This window comes from Podarcis tiliguerta (genome assembly GCF_965153285.1).
Source record: "Podarcis tiliguerta genome assembly, chromosome: 4".
NCBI classification, from domain to species: domain Eukaryota; kingdom Metazoa; phylum Chordata; class Lepidosauria; order Squamata; family Lacertidae; genus Podarcis; species Podarcis tiliguerta.
In genome coordinates this window covers 52,221,854-52,229,788 of record NC_139537.1, presented here as the reverse complement: position 1 = coordinate 52,229,788, position 7,935 = coordinate 52,221,854, and the positions used below count along the sequence as shown (strand labels likewise).

At 46.4% G+C, this 7,935-nt stretch overlaps 1 protein-coding gene across 2 annotated transcripts in view; it reads left to right on the top strand.

Annotated features, from left to right (window-relative positions):
- The first annotated feature begins 1,159 nt into the window (after nt 1-1,159).
- KCNJ6 (potassium inwardly rectifying channel subfamily J member 6) overlaps nt 1,160-7,935 on the top strand; it is a 103,306-nt gene continuing 96,530 nt past the window's right edge. For both annotated transcript variants that reach the window (XM_083438718.1, XM_083438717.1), the window contains exon 1: nt 1,160-2,327. The gene's annotated coding sequence lies outside the window, so the exon portion shown is untranslated. The remainder of the gene's footprint in view (nt 2,328-7,935) is intronic.

Here is a 7,935-nt window from a genome sequence, read left to right as displayed (position 1 = left end):
TACATGCTGGATGTATTGAAGGCCCAGAAACACCCCACATGGACTATAACATAGATCAAATCCAGGGTTCACTGTACAGATTCATTCACATAAATACTAGACTTAGGCCAAGTTACTCAAATAGGGTGCCATTCTTCCCCATTTTCCCACTAATAAAGTGCAGACCAAGACAGTGGTATTTGTCAGCTGCAAATATACTACACACCACCTTCAGGAAGCTTGGAGTTAATTCCATGGGATCACAGGGCAGTTTCCCATCTAGAATTTGCCAGTATTAGAAATGTTCAGTTTTCACAGAAGGCTATTTTGGTCTTGTTTAAGCAATGGAGAACAATAAACAGGAATATGAAAGAGCAAGACTGGCAGTGGTCAAGCATGCAAACACACACACACACACAGAGAGAGAGAGAGAGAGAGAGAGAGAGAGAGAGAGAGAGAGAGATGCCTCCACATTAAGAGCAAGATGCCAGCCTGCAATGGTCATCCATTGACCCCTGTAGATCAACAGCTTTGGCTGAAGCAGTTGACATACCATCAAGAATTGCCTTGCTGAAAATTGTGAAGGACCAGCCCTACTAGTCTCAATAAGCATGAGCCACCACTGGGCTTGCCTCTCTTCAACCAAGCTCAGACAGCCACCCTTTGGAAGCTGATGAGCATGATGGAGCTCACCAGTCTTGCTTGTTGCTTGTCCCCACCCAGTATCTGGTGATCAGAGATGCACTGTCACCAGGGACATTATGAGGGGGTGGCTTGGGGGTAGGCTGAGCCCCAGGTCTTTTGCACTAGCCCACAGATCTGCTGCCCCTTGCCCTAAACATTTCATCTTTTTAAAAAAAATGCTTGCTGCGTAGTTAGGCCTACTGCAAAGTGCTGCACTAGTGAGACCCACCACCATATTAATTTGCCCAGAGGGAAATACATGTCGTGGGCTTCCACTCCACATCTGCTAAGTTCCTGCCAAGGTCACTAAACATGGGGGGGCTCTATCTTCATCTGTACCACCCAGATTATAATCCCAACAGCCAATATCATTAGGGAAAGGGCCATGGCCCAGGGGGTGGAGCACATGTCTTGCATGCCAAAGGCCACAGGTTCAACACCCAGCATCTTGAGGGAGATCTCCGCTGCCTGAAACTCTGGAGAGCTGCTGCCAGCCAGCGAGACAAAACTGAGCCAGAAGGGCTGATAGTTTGACTCAGTATAAGGCAGCTTCCTATGTTCCTGTATCATGTTTTAAATCTACACCACTTTGCCCTACAAAGGTCTCATTACTATCTTCTCCCATTTATAGACAGAAGCTTTCTCTAAATTCTTGCTTGTCGTTATTCAGTGAGGACCTTGTCAAGCAAAGCTTCAAAATCCTACCACAGCGTGCAACTCGCCACAGCCAACGTGCTTAATGTCTCTCAATTTCTTTATCCTTGCCAAAAATGGTCCTATTTTCTTCGCCAAAAGGGATAATCCACACAGCCTTTTTTAGAAAGAGAGAGAGGAAGGAAGGAAGGAAGGAAGGAAGGAAGGAAGGAAGGAAACACTGAATTCCACATGTCCCCCTCCTACTTCAAAGAATCTAGCTTCTGTCCTCCTTTGCCTCAGCTCAGGAAAAATAAAAACCTGTTCCCAGGAAACGGAGCGGGTTGGTTGCACACGCAGTAAAGTTTCCATTTAGTCTCTTCCAAGCTGAAAAGGAAACAATCTCCCCTCTTAAAAAAAAAAAAAAGTGGTCGTGGGGAGAACCTGCCCTAGCTTGTACTTTGTCGGTTCGGCGCTAGATGGCACTGCGCGAAGTTTTATCTGCTCTTGTTTTGTTCCCGCGACTGGAAACCCAGGCTGGGATCGAGCGGAATTCATTGAAGCTGCGGGCTTTCGTGACGTGTCCCTGAGCGCTCCATTACTTTGCTCGCTGCCAGCGCTTTATTGTTCTTGCTCCCCTCCGATCTTCTTCTTCTTCCGCCTCCTCCCCACCTTCCCTCGTGGTGCCTATCCGATGCCTTCGCCATCCCGCTGAACTCTGCCTGGGCGACCAGCGGGCGCCCGCTCAACTCCAGCCCTCTCGCCCGGCTGCGCTTGTGGAGGAAACCCAAAGGGATCCAGAGGCAGGTGAGCAGCGCGCAGGATGGGCGCCGCGGAGAGCAGCGCGGGACCGCTGTAGACGCGGGACGCCTCGCCTGCCCTTTCCTTGGAGACGGGCATTGGCTCGAAATCGACATTCCATCCTCCAGTGAGCGACCAGCCGCCCCCAAAAAGCCACCCACCCGCGCCCACCCTGCTCGATCTCGGAGGGAGGAATCATGATCGAGTGAGCGAAGCCGTGCGCCGAACAGGTAGGGCAATGCAGCTTTCTTCCTTCTCGCCGTGCGCGAAGCCCAGGAGGTATCCAGACCTCGCTCCTTCCCCCTCCGCCCTCGCCCACCCCAGCAGATCCCGTCCCAAAGTTGTGCTTTTTTGGAGACGGAGATGCCAACGGCATGGCGGCAAAGGGACGGTCCGTTTCGCATCCTCTTCTTGGTTCGCCGGTGAAAACCTGGAAAGGCTTGGCGAGGTGGTGGAGGGAGGCTTGAAACGCAGCCGGCCACTTCTTCCAGATCTGTTTCTCTCTCCCTTTGGGTCGGAACTCCGGATATGTTGGTGGAGAAGGCTGTGGGGAAGGCGTGTGTGTGTTGTGTTGTTGAAGGAATCAATTGTTCTCCGATCCTGTTTACCAGAAAGAGAGGGAAGGGGCGGGTATCTTCGTTGGCTTGGTTTCTGTCCATGTAGCCAGATGTGCATCGGGAGGGGAGCAATAATTGGATAGTAAAAGTCACCCAGCCCCGAGATCCTTGAAAGTTGTGGCTCTTTTCTCCCTTCCCTGGCAAAGACCTCTTGGCTGAAATCAGACAAGTTACGAGGCTGTGGTGGATTTTTAAGAATAACCACATCTGGAGAACCTATTTGGACCTATTTGTTTGTTTACTAAGAACAAATGATTGCTAGTTTGAGGATAGGGAGACAAACCATGATCTAATTATGTAACTGAGCAGGGTACTTAATCCCACATTTCAAGCTCTGGGAGGCTGGTGTGGGAAACAGCAGAATGCTCCAAATAAAGACCTGCATGGCAATATCCAGGATATAAAGAGAGAATATTCCCACGAAGCTTGAACGGGAAAAGGCAGGGCTGAGAGTGCCAGCTGAAACCCGTGGCAGGATTCTGCCTGATTTCACTGGCGCTGGATGGCACCCTGAATTTGCATCGTAGCAGAGCAATGGTTACAATAGAGTGGGGGGTGTCATTAAAAGAACAAGGCATCTGTGGCACTGTGACGCAATGTCACACAGTCATGCAGTGGCACCCATTTCTCTCCTGAATCTTTTGAGGAGCAAGAGAGTTCTGTGATGTGCAAAGCAGCAAGCGAAAGAAGTCTTTAGGCTAATGAGGTGATGCCTAATTTGTCTTGCTCGAAGGAACAGAGCTCACTATCACCATGGCGACCCAGGGAATATTAACTTCAATTCCATAGAACATGTGGGGTGGGGGGGGTATCTTTCCCAGTTGTAAGTGGGGGGCGGGGTGGGATAATGAAAGGTTTGCCGCCACTGATTTAGTAGAGAAAGTTTGTGGCTTTGGGATGATGTCTTGCAGCGAGATCAAGTTGCCCTCTCTTAAGCATAGAATGCATAAACCATGCATCAGCACCATGGACAGGGCAACATGGAAAAGCCACTCGATTCAGCCCCATGAACGTGGTGTGGCTTCTTGAAAGTTTCCCAACTCTCTTTGGTCAGTTTAAAAGTTAGCATTCTAGTGAAAGGTGTGAAGTGGGGGAAGAGAGAGGCTTATTGTACATATTACAGCATGCAAGTCCCTTTTGCTGGGGGGGGGGGGATTAATCTGCTTTGTGCCTAGCAGTGGTGCAGCATCAGAAGAGTTCTTGGGAATGAAGAGCAGCTCCAGTAGCTGGAAAGTGGAAACAATCAAGCAATTTTAAAAAGTGATAGGAAGAGAAATGGAGTTGCTTTTCCCATGCTGGCTTATCTCTTGAACTTTTCAGGGCCCAAGATAATAGTGAAGAAATAGTTTTTGCGGCATTCACTGTACAGACATAGCGCAGTCTGCATAAAAAGCACAGCTCTGCCCCAGTCTGGAAGATGAAAAGGATATGTGGGTACCACTTAGTTAAGTTCATGAATGCCCAGAACTGCAAAACTTACATTTTGCTTTTATTTGGTAGTTGTATAGCAATGCCACTAATTGGATGGTGCTAAAATTACAGATCTACAGGGCTAGGAGGGACTCTAATGTATTCTCTTGGATCATTGCATCTGGGATGGGACTTAAATCATTGCATCTGGGATGGGACAGAAACTCTATGTCCAATATACCTCACATCAAAGTTGCTAGCATTTATATTACACTCTCCCACAGGTAGCAATCTTGAACCGTCAAAAGTGTGCTATAGATGAATTCCTAAAGAAAAAGGATCACAAATATATATATGAAGTGTGAAGCACTAATTAAGGCTTGCAAAGAGCCTATGTATGGTTTCCCAAGTGTGAAAATGGAATAGAATCATAGAATCTTAGAGTTGGAAGGGACCCAAGGGTCATCTAGTCCAACCCCCTGCAATGCAGGAATCTCAGCTAAAACATACATGACAGATGGCCATCCAACCTCTGCTTAAAAACCTCCAAGGAAGGAGAGTCCACCACCTCTCGTGGGAGTCTGTTCCACTGCTGAAGAGCTCTTACTGGTTTTTCCAAATGCTTAGTCGGAATCTCCTTTCTTGTAACTTGAAGCCATTGCCTTGAGTCCTAGGAGAAAACAAGCATGCTCCCTCCTCCATGTGACAACCCTTAAGATCTTTGAAGATGGCTATCATAGCTCATCTTTTCCAGGCTCACACACAGATCAGAGACACATTGGTGCTATGCTGGCAGATTGGCTTAATAGCACCAAGAATGCAGGCTCAGCCTGAGAGGGAAGATGGGAAAACACACAAGGAGAATTTTTAAAAAAACACATAAATGTTTCCAGGATCCTGTACCCACTGGTAAGGGACAGGGCTGGCAATGGAGCCCAACCTGCCACCCGCATCCAGAGAAAGCGAATGACTCCTGCACAATTTTGCCTGTGACATAAGGGTGGAGTGAGTAAAACATGGAAGACTTCTGTAGCAGTTAGGCATGACAGCCCGTGTTCCCCCTTCCCTTCCTTAGCCATATGGGGTGCTCTGTTCTGGTATTCCCAGAACTTCCCTCTGATATTTGGACGAAGGGTGGTATACAAATGTAATAGATCATCAGCATGAACATCAGTTGTTGGAGTGGAATTTGGTATTATGTGTTTGTGCGTGGAGGAAGTCAAGAGCAAGGTACTTTTTAGAGATCTAGGCATAGATGTGTTAGCAACAGGCTCAAGTTACCATGCATCTAACGAGGCTATCCTGCTTTGCGCAGAGTGCTCCCTTTGTGGGCAAGGTGCCCTTTCTCCAGAGTTTCTCATCCCCAGAGTTCCCTTTGTGAACCCTTAAGCATGTTCAGTATTGGGCCAGAGAGAGATAATCCCAGACGCAGCATCCTATCACCTCAGTTATTGTCTCCCTGTGTGGGGTTTATAGACTGATGGTAGTGTGATTGGGTTCTGAGTTACATCATAACCTGTGCTTTGTCACTGTGACATGTGTGGGGCCATCACTGATGTGGGGTTAGCTATATTTTCAAAGAAAAAAATCTTACCTCATTGAAATCAGTGGGAGGAGCTGCACTGTCCATGAGTCAAAGAGGTAGAGAGGATGCAGCATAAATGTGCTCCTGCTGTGTGCAGCCACCCATGCGCCACCCACAATGCTACCCTGTTTAGCCATTTGACCAGCATGACCTGTCATGGCAGTTGCATATCAGATGTTCCTCCAACATTGCTGTGTCCCTGTCAAATACTTTAGCCCCCTCATTCAAGGATTTGTCAGTACAGAATTATGCCCTGAAGATATTCAAAATGAAACCATCATTTCAGTGGAATAGCCCTTGCTAAGTTGGTGTCCTCCAGACAGTGGCAGACCTTGGGGTCTCAAATTTCAGCAGCACCCCCTGCCACTTGTGCCCTATTCTAAATCATAGTTGCCACGTCCCCTGCAGCACCCCCAAGGCTCCTTACCCAGGGTGACCAAACCGGTCAAACTCTCCTTAATCCACCTCTGCTCCAGACTGGGGCTGATGGGAGTTGTAGTCCCGCAAATCTGGAGGGCAATAGATTGGCAAAAGCTGCAATAGTATTTTATACAAATGGAGAAGGTGGGTGGAATGGCGGGCATGTCTGGGGATTTCAGCTATAATCTGCAGAGCAATCTCATTCCAGCACCACAGAAATCTATGGTCACACCTACTCCAGACTTGGCATCTTACAGATAAACTAAAGGGCCTTCTGGCACTGATTAAACATTGAATGTCAAACAATTGTCAAATGACATATGCAATTGGATCAAAGATTACAGCCATAACCCTTCATACACTGAATTTGGAGTAACTCCCAAGTAACTCTGCCCTGGGTCACTCAACAAAACTGTTTGGTTGGTGACTGCTCTCAAGTGGTTACAAGAAGCAGGAGATGGTAGGCAATAAATGCTCTTCGTGTGCTTCTGAAGCTCTATTGCGTAGTCTGTTCTGCATACTATTTGAAAGCCTCCCTAAAATACAGCCGTGTAAATAAGTATCATTTCACATTGACATTGCTGGTTCTATTTCTGTTTCTTGCTACCATTATTTCTCTCTATTGTTAGACATACAAGACAATCAAGAACAGAAAGGAAAACAAGAAAATAATAGTGTTCATTTAGGAAAGAAATCTTTCGATGAGTCATTTTGATTCTGTTCCCTGTGCAAATGCATGTGCGTGTTTTGTTTGTTTTTTACATTTCACAAACACACTGTCTTTTAGTACTTTACGTAGTCTTCAACAGACAACAAGCAGTAAATTCACATTTTTGTGGAGGGGGGGAACTGAAGATTTATATACCTGGAGAAAAATTTAAAATATGTATTTGTAATCAAATGTCTTATTTTTATAGGTCATTAAGTTATCTCACCCTGTAACTTAGTGAAATTAATCAAAGAGGCAAAGAAAGAGATGGGGGGGAATCAGCTAGAGACTACACATGTCTTTGTTTCTCTGAAATCTGTAGAAAATAATGAATTCTGTAGAATATTGCAAGTAGAAACTCCAGATTCTATGACCAGATTATAGCATGTATACTAGTTACACATAATGCTGACAACAAAATATATATATTTTCAGGTCATGGAATTTGAAGGAAATGGTGAGGATTAAGGTGATAGGAGGAAACGGGATTTAAAATGCATTTGGGCAGCAGAATCATAAGGAAGAATTATGCATCTTCTCACTGTCCGCAAGTGCTTGTCTATCTGTGACTGCTGACCAGCTTTTCCCAATGAACTCTGGTTTTTCTGTGACACCTTATGCAATAGCAGAATGATGGAGCCCGGAGGGATGTTGCTTATGCCCCGTCAGTTCTTCATCCCACACTCTGCCGAGACCAAAGAATGCAAGTCAACGTTTTGATTTGACTAAAATCAATGTCACACAACAGTCCTGATCATCCTCAGAAACAAGCACAATCAACTGGGTTGGTGGGGTGATGAAATGCTCACATCACACACAACAGCACATACCTCAATGCAGTGCAATGTCAGGATTCCTGGGGTTTTTTCCCATTTGTGCCCCACTCTTCCTCAAAAAGACTGAGTAGCTTGCAGATGGTTCCCTGGTAGTCTCACATCCAGGCAGTTGCCAAGGCCAGGTATGTTCATGCTGTCCAGCACACTTGTGCAAATCTAAGATTCAGTTCCTTACAGCAATATAAATTTCTGCATTAGCATAGCTGGTATAACCAGTGCTTTTTTTCTGGGGGGACGCAGGGATACGCATACCCCTAAACA